Here is a 19,055-nt window from a genome sequence, read left to right as displayed (position 1 = left end):
TCTGAAGAAAAAAATCTATTATATTTGCAAATTGACCTAAACTCTAAATATTAAAACTATATAAATTTATCGTTAATAAAGATTTATTCTGTACACATTATTATTTTCGTCATTATCAATAGTTCTATAAGATACTGAAGAAAGCAATAAGACATATAAATTCTGCAATTTCTGAAAAATATATCAAAATATATTTTATTTGGTATTATATCAAGGCTTCGAGAACAGTAGGCTAATTGTTTTGGACTAGGGGATATATACTGAAAATTAGATACAGTGAAAGCTTTAATGGATAAAAAAAATTAAATAAAACACTTCAAATAATAACATCAGTTTTTTATTTTGAAATTTATACATTTATTTTGTATCACTTTGTATTCTATAACGTAAATAACGATCAGAATTATACATAAATAGTTTTATTACAATTAAATAATTATTTCGAATTTAATAGCATTTTATTTACTTCTAACTTTCGTCTTATTGTTCGAAATCAATATCTGAAAACGCTTCAATTTTCAATATGATTTTTTTTCTTTAATGTGGATTGTATTAATGGGAAAAGGCAATACAACTCGTGGGCAATCTGCTAAGGGAAGGAGATGCCTCCCGTGAGGACTTCTATGGGAAACTGGTCACTATTTAGGTGTTAGGCACGTGAAAGAAACCCGGAAAAGTTCACGCGGCTAGCCAGTTGGTCAGGCGCGAATCCGTGACTAACTACTAACTCGCCACTCGAGTACTGTGGGCGAGTTTTGAATACGACAAATCTTATATATACGTATATTACTGAATAAAAAGAACAGTTTAATTCTGCCGGGTGAGGCGTAGTTTTCTTAAATGAAAAAATGTTGATATTGAATAAGACTGCCATTACCATAAAAAAAAACAAAACTAAAAATATAAAAACTGATAATGTCGTTAGTTTTAATTTTATTTGCTGATTTAGAAATAGAAAGGACAAATCCTTACGAATGTTGGTAGAAAATTCCTTCATTTGATTGGAAAATTTTGACGATTGAATAATTATTGAAATTATACTTCTATTTAGTTAATAAAATTAAAATTTAATACNTAGCTAAAATCATAATTACATGATTATTTTATGAAAAAATACTTTGGTTTATTAAATAATTTACTTTCTTAAAATTTAAGAAACTCCAAAAATCTCAAAATATGAATACTGTCAATTAAAAAGTGTGACTATAGTCATTTATATTATTGAACTTACTCCTTAAATATGTCTATTTACAAGTTAGTGAAATTAATATATCTGTCTATATGATTTAAATAAATATGAAAACTTACTAACTTGTGCTTCCGAAAACAATTAAATGTTACTGTAGATTATGTTGACTACGTGAGTAATTTATATACCTATCGATAGATGATACTTTTCCTGCTAAAACTTTCTGAATATCCTTTACATTAACTGTAATCTTTCTAAAAAACAAAAAATAAATCTTTAAAAATTAATTAATAATAATATTAACGTAAATGCAATGTTTGATAACAGTCTTTATTCTACATTATCGAGAGTTAATACAGTGGATCTAATTCGGTTAAATCTCTATCTTTGTCGAAGACAGGCTGACTTATTTTTCCATCTTGTCACATAAGGTTGTCGTTTGGTTAATGACAGCATGACATGTAGGAAACAATGGTAACATCAGTCAATGTTGAAGTCCCGACTTACATGCTACGATAATAATCTTGCTTCGGTATTATAGATAATCTTCATTGAATTTTGCAACAAGTTTCAAAGGACAATCGTTAGGATTTAGACTTTTTCAAATTAAATATCAACGGAATGTTCTGCTAATTGCCTTCATATTAAAATTGAAGGATGACTTTATATTAGCCGATGTATACGGCTTTACGATAAGTAGACTTGTTAGATCATAAAGTGACGTTCGAAAAATATAAATTCAATAATAATGATAATAAAATTAATAATTTAGATAAGGCTAATAAGTAAACATACAATTTTTTGTTTTTAAATCATATTTTTAATATTGTCCGCTAGCATAAATCGAGATTTATTGTTAATTCTGGAATGTATTTTGTATTGAGTTAAAATATTAATATAAACAAAAATTTCTTACAACGATAGGAATGCATCAAACACGCAGCATCCCCTCTCCCCGGTAGTGTTGTCGAGCGAGAAGTCATCATCGGATGCAGCTCCAAAGCGAGAATTGATACTGGCATTCAGATCGTGCCTCGGCTGTTAGTCATAGTGTAAAGAGTCAATCAATCAATCTTTATTATGAAAATGCTCGAAGCTTACTTATAACGTTCGAGCGCAGTTTAGATAGGAAAATGTTTGATTAATTCTGAAATATTAATTATCTGTACTGGAGCCATGGAAGCGATTAATTTCCTTCTAACCTTGAAATACATGTAAATTGTTCGTCATACGATATTCAGCAAGACAGGTTCTAATAAATAAAAAAAGTAGAAATATGAAAATGATATCTACTTATGTGTTTATATTAAAATAGTTTCTTAATTGACGTTTTTGTTTATAAAGAGATCGTTTTAAAAACTTTCAAAACCATTTCTCTGAAGAAAAAAATCGAATATTTGTCGATAAAAGTCCTTTTGAGTGAGTCTTATTTCATTAAGCAATTAATTGAGCTTTTGAATAAATTTTTAATTGTCGGTTCCAATTAGTTTATAGATTATTTAAAGGAAATGAAAATGATCTTCAAGATGGAACGCATTTAAGCATCACCTCTCTTTCCTCTCTCTTCTTTTTTTATAATTAGGTGTTCTATTTTAAAATTTCTCACTCAAACGCTCTGAGAAAAGCAACGATGTAGTGAAACTTCTATATATTTATATAAATATAAAATGCCTATTATCAGAAAGTAAAGATATGTTTCTAATCTTTGCCGTGATATACGTTATTGTGAACATAAGGGGTAATCATAGATCACGTCACTCAAACAACGCCGAAAGCCACCTGCTTTGAATTTTTTAGGTTATAAGTTTAGTTGGATAAATATTTGACAGTTACCATAAGTTTGGTGTTAAAAGTAACGACATATTCTTGTCGTCCAGTTCCTCTAACACCAAGTGGTGTTCATTAAGTGCAGGAAATGACAGGCACGTCCAATTGACTGACGGAAAGTGCTGCAGTCCCAAGCAGGTGCTGCCCACTCTATTTCCCTAGTTAAACTTCTAACACTAATATGATTAATACAGATCAAATTTCAAATGGTGTTTTTGTTATGGGATCACGTAATTTTTTTATTATTGATACAAAAATCTTACAATCTAACAATTTCTCTTTTGAAAGGAAGAGGAAGTTAAGTATTAAAAATGCCGTTATATCCTAAAAAGTATCATTAAAATTTAAAATTAAAGAACATGAAAACGATCTGAAAAATAAATTAATTACTATAAATTATTGAAAAACAGTATATTTTTGGCATAATTTTTTATTTTTGCATATTTAAGTCTAATTTTATATTTTATGCTTTGTATTAATTACATTACAATTTTGTTTTATGGTTTATAAGCTTACATTATAATTTTAAAACCTTCTAACATGCAATTTTTAATGTCTGTATTCAATATTAATTTCAAAAGTACATTTTTACGTTAGAAAAATTGGATGAATTTTGCGAAATTTCATAAAATTATAAAATTTTTATTTATCAAAAATAAAACAATAGTCTATGTAAATTTTTGCAAGAAGAATCTTGTTCTATCAATATTAAACACAATATTAGTTCAAATCTATGTTTATTAAATGGAATAAAAGAACAAAAGCAATAGTCTTACTATGTAGACATTTTATTTTTTAATTAGGGTTTTATTCATGTTTTCAATTATTTTTAATAATCACTTTCATTAATATAAGTAATAAATTCCTCCAATTATTCAAATTACGAAATTCTAAGTGTATAATAGTTCCTGAATATTAATATAGTGTGTAATATTCAACATTACAGTATGTTAGTAAAGGTGCTAAAATAGTTTTATTCATAATTAATTTTAGTTTTATCACTTTGTGCAGTTTATTTTCTTTTAAAATATATTCCTGATAATCAATTAGGCAATTAGAAAAATTATTTATAAAATAATTCTAATCAAATAAGAAACATTCTATAAATCCTCATAAGTTTTGTCTCGGAATTGCAGTTATAAATGGTTGAATATTTAATTCAAAGACTACTTTTAATTATTTTAAAACTTAAAAAATATTATTTAGAGTTAAAAAAAGTATTTTTTTCTGATTTTCGCATTAATAAAATATATTATAAGCACAATTTTTTCAATGAAATTAGCAAAACTCGATAAAGTAGCTTAAAGTTTGTGTAAATTATTTTTTTTTCTTGTCACATTTTACATTTCCTTTTATTTTACGAAATAAAATTGAAATCTGTGTTAAATAATAACAATAATTTATTGCATATTATTCTTATCCTTATCATTAATTCACAAATATATATATTACTTATAAATAAATTACTTTATACAGCATAAATATCCATTTAACTGAATGATAGCCAAAACAATTTAAAAAAATAATAATCTTGTCAATTAATCTATAATTTTGAAAATAGCATTTATCAAAAATAAGTTAAAATTAAGTTTAAAAATGAAAGTAAAGGAAGTAGATATGCTAGAATAATCACAATTTAATGTCAATTATAATAATTATTGTTATCTGTAGATAATGGAGACTTATCTTCATCACAGGATGTATATATTTTATAAATGACATAACAATAAACGGGCGTCATTTGTAAAACTAATTGTTATTATGATTAGAATTGAGCTTTTCCTGATCGTTTTACAAATCTAACACGTTGTTTTTTTAAGCACGATTAATATATAAATATTTATATATTCAAATTTATGTAGATTGATTCAACTTAGCCTATAAGTTTTAGCATGAAATAAACTTTTTGTTCAATTCATTAACAGATCATTACAGTGTAAATAATTTGTAATCGTGTATAATTTACACTTTAACCTCCGTTGTTTAATATTTATGAATTAAAAACAAAATATAAATTTTGTTGTGAATTGCCATTTTCTTCAGAAAAGTTTTCTAGTGTTAAAGAATGATAATTGTATTCAACAAAAGTAAAATATTCTTATTTTCTGGTATTCATTTTAAGAAGAAAAGATACAATTTAAAAATAAAATATTAAAGAACTTAATGAAAATACCACGATTGCTCTTTAATGACTTAGACAGCAAAAATTCAAAATAAAATTGGAAACAAAACCTAAAGAATTTATGGAATATTTTCATATGTCACTTAATTTTTCATTATTCTGTTTGTAAAGTTATTTCACAATTCTTCTTTAATCTCTTGTAATTAATCCCTTACCTTTTTTTCATTTTTACGCAATTCCAAAAGAGAAAAGAGAGAAAGAATATTAGATGGACTTAATGATTTTCCAACATTTCTTAGAACGACAATAAAATTGATAGCAAAGAAAGTAGAAGCAAAAAACTGTCCAAATTCCTACTAAAATATTTCAAAAATTTAAATAACCTCCTAGTAGGAAAATTAAGAAAGGGGGAAGAAATATGCTAAAGTATTTCATCGTTTCTCATATTTCACCCGACATCTAACGAAAACTAGAAAATGAAGATTTTGACGGTTCAGTCAAATGGTATGGCACAAGCGATTAAGACGTCAGAGTATATGTGCTATTATAATGGAGGAAGGAACGTAGTCGGCGTGTCTCACATTGTCGACATACCGTACGCCATATCCTACAGTTTAGTACTAGCCTATCTTAGAAAAACATACAGGGAATCTTCGGGTAATTAGGAACAAGGTAGCAGGTAGTACAATATGACAGAGTGATGAAAATTCTTTTCTGGACTTATCCTCTTCGATTAATTACCCAGGAGAAATCAGAGATCACTGCGTGTTACTATACTTAATTATAATAAAAGTCTTCGAGTCCTAACAAATCTGAAGGTAATTAAAATTTTTATATTAATGCTCTCTGAAATAATTATAAATATTTTTATAAACAGGAATGTTAAGCGTAAAATTTATAGGCCAAAATAAAAATTAAGCATAAATATTGTCGTAGAAAGTAAAAATTTTAAGAAAAGAAATGTTACTGTATATGACCTTATTTATTTCATTATATATTTATAATTACCATTGAGTTTATGAAAATAAACGAAAATTTTAAAATAAGAATAATTGTACTTAAGGAAACATTGTGATATAAAAATTTCATGTCTATTAAAATTGTTATTTTAAAATTACTTTTAAATAAAGATATAAAAGTAGAAACAGAGGAGCGAGATGATAAACAAGTTACAAAGTTAATAGACAGTTTTCAAGTAAAAAAATCGCATCGATTCTCCTTAGCATGAAAATTATACCAAGTATAGAGATTGATGGAGATGATTAATTGTAAGAATCAAAGTGAGTGATGCTTTCGTTCTCGAGTTATTTAGTAAAGATAGTCTTTATCGAGTTCAAAAGCTCCTGCTTGATGACTTATTCAATTTGCATTCTTCATCATACATATTTTAAAAGTAATCCATATTATGAAATTTGATCGATTATATCATTTTCCAGTAGATTAATCCAATTTAATTTTGAATTTAGTACAAGTTACCTAAATTAAATCAAAATATTTCGTGTCTTAATTAAAATTGTCTTCTGGATTAACTGCGGGGTATACTCTATCCAGATGTGAATTTAATCATTTGTAACAATAAAATATAATAAATATTAAATTTATTTATAACACATGAATAGTTGTACATTTTTTTCGTAATGAAACTGTAAAACTCATATATAAAATTTGATTACCATTAAAAAAAATAATTTATTATTTTTTTTAATGGTAATCAAACTTTGTAGTTATCTTCCTTGAAATTATTATTAATTCAGAAAGGTTAAAAATGCAGCTTCTATAGGAAATTGAGAAAAACAAATACAGTAATCAAACTGGGGACTTAGAGCTATTGCAATCTAGTGAACCTCTGGAGAACTATTCACATACAACTAGAAACACTGATCCTTTTGAAAATCATTAAGCATGGCTTACAGATTATATCGCAGCAATTTAATTATTTATTTATTTATTTATTTATTGGCACTTAGACCCTTTTGATTTCCAACTCTTTTTATCGATTCCAATACTATATTTTAAACTTTTTTTAAATACAGTATTTGATATTGTAGTAGTCTTGATTTTATATGCTTCTTGTTATTTTATTTTCCTTCTGAAAATGCTGTTAATTTAAGACTATTAAATATAAATTGATTTAAAATTATAACAAAATTAAAGTAATTTTAAAGTGTTTGACTTACTATTAATATATTAAATGTATAATAAAATTTATTAATAGTATACGCTATTATTTATTAGTTTTCATCGACTTTTATAATATGTTTATAAAAAAGAAATCACTATTTGAAAAAATTACAGTAATATAGCTAAAATCATAATTACATGATTATTTTATGAAAAAATACTTTGGTTTATTAGATAATTTACTTTCTTAAAATTTAAGAAACTCCAAAAATCTCAAAATATGAATACTGTCAATTAAAAAGTGTGACTATAGTCATTTATATTATTGAACTTACTCCTTAAATATGTCTATTTACAAGTTAGTGAAATTAATATATCTGTCTATATGATTTAAATAAATATGAAAACTTACTAACTTGTGCTTCCGAAAACAATTAAATGTTACTGTAGATTATGTTGACTACGTGAGTAATTTATATACCTATCGATAGATGATACTTTTCCTGCTAAAACTTTCTGAATATCCTTTACATTAACTGTAATCTTTCTAAAAAACAAAAAATAAATCTTTAAAAATTAATTAATAATAATATAATTTGCGGATATATATCTTAAATTTACCTATTAATAATAATAATAATATTTAACGTTTAAAGTGTAATATATAGTACTAATTTTTAAACAATGGACAGCACTCATTTTTCTAAAGATTTGGGTCTTTTTCCTGGATTATTCTTTGAAATAAAATAATAAAAATCATTTTATCTTTGCTATAAAAAAAATCAAATAGTTTTTCCTGTGAGCATCCCTTTACAATGAGTTAATTGGATTCAAGTAGGCCAATATTCTATTTTTAATCTCTTGGCTTTGTTTGCCAATCAAGAATCCAATCATTTGCCTTATAGGATATCTTTGCATTTTGGTAATAAAAGTTTAATTTATAACATCATTTTATATAGATATTATCAATATAACTCAAGTAGGAAAACATTTCGAAACGTAATAAATATGCAATTCAATTCAACATAAATTATTATATTTTTCGGGACGAGCACACAAACATTCAACAGTTTCGAGAAAAAAAACAATTAATGTGCTTTAAACTCAATCGATTTATAATGTTATACAACTGAAAATATCTACAAATTCTTAAAATAAAAACATGTTTATTGTCTAGATCTGTGAAGAGAAACCTTTTTTTGTACAAGGGCCAATTAGAAAAAAGTAAAATAAAATGTTCTCTGGCAGTATTTTAAATTGCAAGAAAAAATCTGTATTTTTATAGCTTAAATTATCTATTTTACTTAACAAAAAATTAACACTGTTTTTAGACAATACGGAAATGATATGTGGATTTATTTAGAAAATAGCAACAAGATGAGAGCTTTCCAACCATGCATCGTCCAGTTTTTTCCTAAAATTATTCTTCACAATACTTGTCTTTAGAAAAATCATTCACAAATGTATACATTCTAGAAAAGTCTTACTGTTGTTATTCGTGATTTGAGTAATGTCAACTTATCACCAAGTAGTAGTCTATATAGAGATCCTGATTATGCTATAAATGTATAATCATGAATCGCATAAAGGTCATAATAGGCTACCAGTTAATCATAACTTGTACAGATCGTATTTATAAGTAAACCAATTGTTTTATAAACAATTAACCTTTAAAATCGAACTAAAATTTGGAATATTTTTAAGCCTAAAAATTTTTAAAACTTATTCTACAAAAATCTCATTGGTACTTTATGATTGTAATTAAGTGATGTTATTTCATTCTCAATGAGAATTAGATCAAAATTTAAACCAAATAATTGGTCTGTATACAAAATTGATTGTCTAATAAAAATAATTTCTCTTACTTTTGTAATTTGAATTTAAAGTTTTAAAATTACACAGCCGTTTATATCGATATAAAATTAAGATATCATTTTAATTAATAATATTACTAAAATTTAAAATTTTAATAATAAACTCAGATTCTTTTATTAATCATTTACATTCTATAAATAACTAATAAAATGTCAAAAATATTTTATATATATATCCTTAGATTAAACAATTAAATTGATGGATGGATCATTAAGAAATGCCGCTTAGTACATCGTTAAGTGGTTCCTCAACATGTAGAAAAGTTTATTAAATGGCTTATAGATTCATTTAAAAATTCATAAAAATTCCTACATGTTCTGCTGAAATTGTAAAAAAAAAATTTAATTTACACTTAATTAGCAAATTTAATACAATTATTTTGAAAAAAGAAGGTTTCTAAACAATGCAGAACAATTACCTGACATTGCATATAGACTTACTATAAGTTAACTATAAAAAATACATTCCAGTCACTTGATAATGAACAATAAATTAAACGTGTTTTTCGTGAATATTAAAATAGAATTGCAAACAAAATCACTAGTAAAGTTTGAGTTTTTTTAACCGAATTTTTAAGTAAAATAATATTATTTTTTTTTATTTTGTAAATTGTATTACATTATCCTACTAGGCTACTTCTATTAGTCAATGGTAAAAATTGATATCTCCGTATCTATTAGTTTAAACCCAGCAGTTCTCAAGCAGTAGTACGCGTACTACCAGGATCCTAGTGAGTACTCAAGAAAATCCGTTAGTGCTACAAGTCTGTACACAGAAGACTCGGATGATACCCGAATGAAAAAAAAGGTTGAGAACTGCTGATTTAAACTAATGCATATAATTCTAACTAAAGATCTAAAAATTATATAGTAGAAACTTCCAAAGAGATTTAGAATAGCTTTTTAAAATAATTTATTCACTTTTTATTCATTAATAAATCTAATTCCTTCACATTTTATTTATAATATTGTATATTTTTAAATAGGAGAAAAAAACGATACTTTATTTAACTATTTATAAGTTTTATATCAGAATATTATCAGGAGGTTTGCCTTTATGATTATTTTCATAAATTAAAAAAGTTTTTTTTACAGGAAGAGACTATAATAAAAAATTTCACAGAGCTATTTATAACTCGAACCAGTAGAAACTATATCAAAACGTTTAAGTCTAAACATAAAATAATCGTAATCGTAGCCTTTTATTTGCTTCATTTATTTTTAATTAAAAATGATTTTAACTTCTATAATATTCTTCTGCTATGTAATCCTATTTATATAACAATAACATAATAACGTCGATATACTGTACTCTTAAATAGGTTATCAAATATTCAGTAGTTTTTACATGTTAATATTATATTAAAATATATTCGATCATTCGTGATATCATTTATCATAAATACTAAGCGTGTTTTATAAGTTTTCATGCAAAATTTTGAAATTTTGTTATTAAGACTTGGTATATAACATGAAATGTAAAATTATTTACTTTTATTTCATGTAGGCTTATATAATTATTTCAAATATATTCTAATCATTAATTAATAACATTCTTATTGTTGTTATGCACATTCTTTCGTTAATTTCGTCTACGTGTTTGTAAATACGTACTATAATATTGTAGCATATATTTATATTCTATTTTATATAGAATATTCTANTTAAAAAAACTCGTTTATCTTATATGTAAGTTTTTATGTAAATGAAAACTTTCCGAGTAAATATGACATAAAATTATTTTATTTGGTAAAATTTATCATGTAAACTAATAATATTTTAAAAAATTTATGATCAAACGTATTTAAAATTAATTAGGCTATTTAATTAAAAGTCAATCAAAATATGAATATTTTTTACGTTTTTGATTCTCAAGTAAAGTAAGTAACGGATAAAAATCTTTTGTAAAATAGAATACAGTCTGTAATTTAATATTTTAAATATACTTGGTCGTGTATAAAACAGATTCTAGTCATATAGGCACTTCGTGACTTTTATTGGACCTTCCAAATTAGAAACATTTAAATGCTGTTTTTGATTCGTAGAATTTGAAGGATAGTATGTTTGGTTGGCTGAGGAGGAGATAAAAATCCCAAAGTGCCTAAACGTCTAGTCTCTGTTTTATACATGGCATTTAAAATACTAAATTATAAATAGTACATATATTTAAAGGGTAACATTTTTAAAATTTATAATCAAAAACGTTCTACAACAGTTAAAATTGATTATATAAGAATTTATTAAAAGTTATTTTTTAAAAGTCAAGCACTCTGAATGGTTTAATATTTATAGATTTTATTTTTTTGGAATATTTTAACAAGATTGTGTAGAGTTTTTTTTTGTATCGTTGTTTCTTTAAAATAAATTAAAAGTCAATTAATATTTTTGCTTAATGCAGAAAAAGTAACATATAATATATTTTATTGGTATTGTATAATGTAGTCTAATAAAACAAATAGCAAATATCAGTACTAACATTATTAAATAAATAAGAACATTAATGTTTATAACATAAAGAATATTAAATTATGCTAATTTCAAAAGATTTTTCTGCTAATTTTACTCATAATTGTGAGTATTTTCTGACTTAAGCAACCGTACTATAAACATCTTTGTCTCTATTTAATTAGTAACATAACTTATTTTGTAAATTGGAACAAAGCACACAATGATTGATATTACTCTAAATTTTATCTGATATCTGTCAGACGTGAGATTATAGGATAAAGAAGAAGTACACGATATTGTTCTTGCAATAATTTTTAATGTAGGACTTGATTGATGTAATATAAACTTATGAACATAAGTTTATATTACATCGACAAATTTATATAGTTATATTATATTCGACAAATTGCACACACAACTTCTCTTAATAACAACAATAATAAATCTATAGAATACATTATCATAATTATAACACGAAGCAATTCTGCATAGGAGACATCACTTAATCGTGTCATCTAACTATAGCTACAAAGGTAACTGACCTAGCTATTTATTTAAATTTGATTGTTATATATATATATATGTGAACATATATTAAGTTGTTTAAATGATATCAATAGTAAATAAAAGTAAATTACAACTATTCAAATATGATAATATTTCTGAATGATTTATATTAAAATAAATTTGCTTAGCATGGTGGACGTATTTTTATTTTATTATTCATTAATAAAAATTTATGATTTATTTAAATGCTTTCAATTAAAAATATATGTCTTCCATAAACTTATATTTATTTTTTAGCTTTTTTTATATTAAATTCAAATTATATGTATAAATTATCAAAATTTTGTAGCCTATATAAAACTATAAACTCCTAATTATATTAATTTATTTTTTACAATAATAGACTAAGAGGAAATATTTATAATTTTTAAGATTCTGAACAATTTTTAAAAATAATACATTAGTTACATTTAAAAAATTAACATTAAATCTAGTAGTAAATCTTTTGAAAAGTTCTGACACATTAAACTACTAAATTTTCGGGATTAAGAAATGAAATTTATTAAAAGTTAATACGTATAAATTGCTGATAATTAAAGTAATTTAGTAACTTAAAGTTTGCATATAATAATAATATAACACAAAGGATTTTGTAATTTTAATATCATTTTTTGTATCAAAATAATATGCAATATAATTTGTGATTTTGCATTAAATTGATAGTTAAATATAAATAATAACCGTTTTTTAAAAGCTAAATAGATTATAATATGTGTAGACTGATTTTATATTATTATAAATAATCTAAACAGCTTAATTTTTGTTCTATTTTTAAACTTTTACATTGATTTAAGAAATTCAGAAGTTAAAGGTACAACGATCTAGATAATCATCTTTGTCCTCAGGAGAAATTCCTTGACTGTGTTTCAAGTAATAAAAAACAGAAAGAAACAATTATCTGAAAGTCAAGTTATTAAATTAATTTACTTTATATATTACTACAGTCGATTAAATGTAGTCTATAATATGAAGAAAAAGTTCTACAAAGATTTCCCATTAATTCATGTAGGCTTATATTTTAATTAACAAAATAATATAGAATCTATTTTATATTATCTTATAGAAACTAACATTCAGTAAAATTATATAAAATATTTTAAAAGAAAAAAATTTGGTAATCATGTTATCAGTTGAAATCTATTTACTTATCTTTTTTATAAGTTGATTTGAAACCCTTAATTCTACAGGTTTTTAAGTTTGACAGTAATTTTTAAAAAACTTATACCAATTCAGCAATTGTAAATTCATCGAGTAAATTTGGTTTAAAAAATATTTGTGAAGTCAATATTTATAGCATTGACGAGTTTTCTTGTTTTAGAAGAAAATGGCGGACAGATATAACATTTATGTTAAATTAAATCGTTGAATGAACTCTTGTTATTCCTATTTTACGTGCATATAGGTGAATTTATTTATTACTTAAATAAAAGTCGTTAAATAGCATATATTTAAAGATGCCAATTATTTTAAAATGATTTTATATAAGTTTATTAACTGATTTTCAGGAACAGTAATAAACTTAATTATTATTTTTTTTTATTTTGTAAATTGTATTACATTATCCTACTAGGCTACTTCTATTAGTCAATGGTAAAAATTGATATCTCCGTATCTATTAGTTTAAACCCAGCAGTTCTCAAGCAGTAGTACGCGTACTACCAGGATCCTAGTGAGTACTCAAGAAAATCCGTTAGTGCTACAAGTCTGTACACAGAAGACTCGGATGATACCCGAATGAAAAAAAAGGTTGAGAACTGCTGATTTAAACTAATGCATATAATTCTAACTAAAGATCTAAAAATTATATAGTAGAAACTTCCAAAGAGATTTAGAATAGCTTTTTAAAATAATTTATTCACTTTTTATTCATTAATAAATCTAATTCCTTCACATTTTATTTATAATATTGTATATTTTTAAATAGGAGAAAAAAACGATACTTTATTTAACTATTTATAAGTTTTATATCAGNATATGTCTTCCATAAACTTATATTTATTTTTTAGCTTTTTTTATATTAAATTCAAATTATATGTATAAATTATCAAAATTTTGTAGCCTATATAAAACTATAAACTCCTAATTATATTAATTTATTTTTTACAATAATAGACTAAGAGGAAATATTTATAATTTTTAAGATTCTGAACAATTTTTAAAAATAATACATTAGTTACATTTAAAAAATTAACATTAAATCTAGTAGTAAATCTTTTGAAAAGTTCTGACACATTAAACTACTAAATTTTCGGGATTAAGAAATGAAATTTATTAAAAGTTAATACGTATAAATTAAAGTAATTTACTGATAATTAAAGTAATTTACTAACTTAAAGTTTGCATATAATAATAATATAACACAAAGGTTTTTGTAATTTTAATATCATTTTTGTATCAAAATAATATGCAATATAATTTGTGATTTTGCATTAAATTGATAGTTAAATATAAATAATAACCGTTTTTTTAAAATCTAAATAGATTATAATATGTGTAGACTGATTTTATATTATTATAAATAATCTAAAAAGCTTAATTTTTGTTCTACTTTTAAACTTTTACATTGATTTAAGAAATTCAGAAGTTAAAGGTACAACGATCTAGATAATCATCTTTGTCCTCAGGAGAAATTCCTTGACTGTGTTTCAAGTAATAAAAAACAGAAAGAAACAATTATCTGAAAGTCAAGTTATTAAATTAATTTACTTTATATATTACTACAGTCGATTAAATGTAGTCTATAATATGAAGAAAAAGTTCTACAAAGATTTCCCATTAATTCATGTAGGCTTATATTTTAATTAACAAAATAATATAGAATCTATTTTATATTATCTTATAGAAACTAACATTCAGTAAAATTATATAAAATATTTTAAAAGAAAAAAATTTGGTAATCATGTTATCAGTTGAAATCTATTTACTTATCTTTTTTATAAGTTGATTTGAAACCCTTAATTCTACAGGTTTTTAAGTTTGACAGTAATTTTTAAAAAACTTATACCAATTCAGCAATTGTAAATTCATCGAGTAAATTTGGTTTAAAAAATATTTGTGAAGTCAATATTTATAGCATTGACGAGTTTTCTTGTTTTAGAAGAAAATGGCGGACAGATATAACATTTATGTTAAATTAAATCGTTGAATGAACTCTTGTTATTCCTATTTTACGTGCATATAGGTGAATTTATTTATTACTTAAATAAAAGTCGTTAAATAGCATATATTTAAAGATGCCAATTATTTTAAAATGATTTTATATAAGTTTATTAACTGATTTTCAGGAACAGTAATAAACTTAATTATTATTTTTTTTTATTTTGTAAATTGTATTACATTATCCTACTAGGCTACTTCTATTAGTCAATGGTAAAAATTGATATCTCCGTATCTATTAGTTTAAACCCAGCAGTTCTCAAGCAGTAGTACGCGTACTACCAGGATCCTAGTGAGTACTCAAGAAAATCCGTTAGTGCTACAAGTCTGTACACAGAAGACTCGGATGATACCCGATCATGTAAACTAATAATATTTAAAAAAATTAATGATCAAACGTATTTAAAATTAATTAGGCTATTTAATTAAAAGTCAATCAAAATATGAATATTTTTTACGTTTTTGATTCTCAAGTAAAGTAAGTAACGGATAAAAATCTTTTGTAAAATAGAATACAGTCTGTAATTTAATATTTTAAATATACTTGGTCGTGTATAAAACAGATTCTAGTCATATAGGCACTTCGTGACTTTTATTGGACCTTCCAAATTAGAAACATTTAAATGCTGTTTTTGATTCGTAGAATTTGAAGGATAGTATGTTTGGTTGGCTGAGGAGGAGATAACAATCCCAAAGTGCCTAAACGTCTAGTCTCTGTTTTATACATGGCATTTAAAATACTAAATTATAAATAGTACATATATTTAAAGGGTAACATTTTTAAAATTTATAATCAAAAACGTTCTACAACAGTTAAAATTGATTATATAAGAATTTATTAAAAGTTATTTTTTAAAAGTCAAGCACTCTGAATGGTTTAATATTTATAGATTTTATTTTTTTGGAATATTTTAACAAGATTGTGTAGAGTTTTTTTTTGTATCGTTGTTTCTTTAAAATAAATTAAAAGTCAATTAATATTTTTGCTTAATGCAGAAAAAGTAACATATAATATATTTTATTGGTATTGTATAATGTAGTCTAATAAAACAAATAGCAAATATCAGTACTAACATTATTAAATAAATAAGAACATTAATGTTTATAACATAAAGAATATTAAATTATGCTAATTTCAAAAGATTTTTCTGCTAATTTTACTCATAATTGTGAGTATTTTCTGACTTAAGCAACCGTACTATAAACATCTTTGTCTCTATTTAATTAGTAACATAACTTATTTTGTAAATTGGAACAAAACACACAATGATTGATATTACTCTAAATTTTATCTGATATCTGTCAGACGTGAGATTATAGGATAAAGAAGAAGTACACGATATTGTTCTTGCAATAATTTTTAATGTAGGACTTGATTGATGTAATATAAACTTATGAACATAAGTTTATATTACATCGACAAATTTATATAGTTATATTATATTCGACAAATTGCACACACAACTTCTCTTAATAACAACAATAATAAATCTATAGAATACATTATCATAATTATAACACGAAGCAATTCTGCATAGGAGACATCACTTAATCGTGTCATCTAACTATAGCTACAAAGGTAACTGACCTAGCTATTTATTTAAATTTGATTGTTATATATATATATATGTGAACATATATTAAGTTGTTTAAATGATATCAATAGTAAATAAAAGTAAATTACAACTATTCAAATATGATAATATTTCTGAATGATTTATATTAAAATAAATTTGCTTAGCATGGTGGACGTATTTTTATTTTATTATTCATTAATAAAAATTTATGATTTATTTAAATGCTTTCAATTAAAAATATATGTCTTCCATAAACTTATATTTATTTTTTAGCTTTTTTTATATTAAATTCAAATTATATGTATAAATTATCAAAATTTTGTAGCCTATATAAAACTATAAACTCCTAATTATATTAATTTATTTTTTACAATAATAGACTAAGAGGAAATATTTATAATTTTTAAGATTCTGAACAATTTTTAAAAATAATACATTAGTTACATTTAAAAAATTAACATTAAATCTAGTAGTAAATCTTTTGAAAAGTTCTGACACATTAAACTACTAAATTTTCGGGATTAAGAAATGAAATTTATTAAAAGTTAATACGTATAAATTAAAGTAATTTACTGATAATTAAAGTAATTTACTAACTTAAAGTTTGCATATAATAATAATATAACACAAAGGTTTTTGTAATTTTAATATCATTTTTGTATCAAAATAATATGCAATATAATTTGTGATTTTGCATTAAATTGATAGTTAAATATAAATAATAACCGTTTTTTTAAAATCTAAATAGATTATAATATGTGTAGACTGATTTTATATTATTATAAATAATCTAAAAAGCTTAATTTTTGTTCTATTTTTAAACTTTTACATTGATTTAAGAAATTCAGAAGTTAAAGGTACAACGATCTAGATAATCATCTTTGTCCTCAGGAGAAATTCCTTGACTGTGTTTCAAGTAATAAAAAACAGAAAGAAACAATTATCTGAAAGTCAAGTTATTAAATTAATTTACTTTATATATTACTACAGTCGATTAAATGTAGTCTATAATATGAAGAAAAAGTTCTACAAAGATTTCCCATTAATTCATGTAGGCTTATATTTTAATTAACAAAATAATATAGAATCTATTTTATATTATCTTATAGAAACTAACATTCAGTAAAATTATATAAAATATTTTAAAAGAAAAAAATTTGGTAATCATGTTATCAGTTGAAATCTATTTACTTATCTTTTTTATAAGTTGATTTGAAACCCTTAATTCTACAGGTTTTTAAGTTTGACAGTAATTTTTAAAAAACTTATACCAATTCAGCAATTGTAAATTCATCGAGTAAATTTGGTTTAAAAAATATTTGTGAAGTCAATATTTATAGCATTGACGAGTTTTCTTGTTTTAGAAGAAAATGGCGGACAGATATAACATTTATGTTAAATTAAATCGTTGAATGAACTCTTGTTATTCCTATTTTACGTGCATATAGGTGAATTTATTTATTACTTAAATAAAAGTCGTTAAATAGCATATATTTAAAGATGCCAATTATTTTAAAATGATTTTATATAAGTTTATTAACTGATTTTCAGGAACAGTAATAAACTTAATTATTATTTTTTTTTATTTTGTAAATTGTATTACATTATCCTACTAGGCTACTTCTATTAGTCAATGGTAAAAATTGATATCTCCGTATCTATTAGTTTAAACCCAGCAGTTCTCAAGCAGTAGTACGCGTACTACCAGGATCCTAGTGAGTACTCAAGAAAATCCGTTAGTGCTACAAGTCTGTACACAGAAGACTCGGATGATACCCGAATGAAAAAAAAGGTTGAGAACTGCTGATTTAAACTAATGCATATAATTCTAACTAAAGATCTAAAAATTATATAGTAGAAACTTCCAAAGAGATTTAGAATAGCTTTTTAAAATAATTTATTCACTTTTTATTCATTAATAAATCTAATTCCTTCACATTTTATTTATAATATTGTATATTTTTAAATAGGAGAAAAAAACGATACTTTATTTAACTATTTATAAGTTTTATATCAGAATATTATCAGGAGGTTTGCCTTTATGATTATTTTCATAAATTAAAAAAGTTTTTTTTACAGGAAGAGACTATAATAAAAAATTTCACAGAGCTATTTATAACTCGAACCAGTAGAAACTATATCAAAACGTTTAAGTCTAAACATAAAATAATCGT

The 19,055-nt window shown here is 23.7% G+C and overlaps 1 long non-coding RNA gene across 1 annotated transcript in view; it reads right to left on the bottom strand.

Moving 5' to 3' along the window:
- The window catches only part of LOC111635531, a 33,513-nt gene that overhangs the window by 2,907 nt on the left and 11,551 nt on the right, over positions 1 to 19,055 (bottom strand). The gene's annotated exons all lie outside the window — the stretch shown is intronic.

This window comes from Centruroides sculpturatus, unplaced genomic scaffold (genome assembly GCF_000671375.1).
Source record: "Centruroides sculpturatus isolate CEXI.00-Female unplaced genomic scaffold, Cexi_2.0 scaffold122, whole genome shotgun sequence".
Lineage (NCBI taxonomy): Eukaryota > Metazoa > Arthropoda > Arachnida > Scorpiones > Buthidae > Centruroides > Centruroides sculpturatus.
Note: the sequence above shows the minus strand (reverse complement) of the source record. Positions and strands in the feature narration are given on the sequence as shown.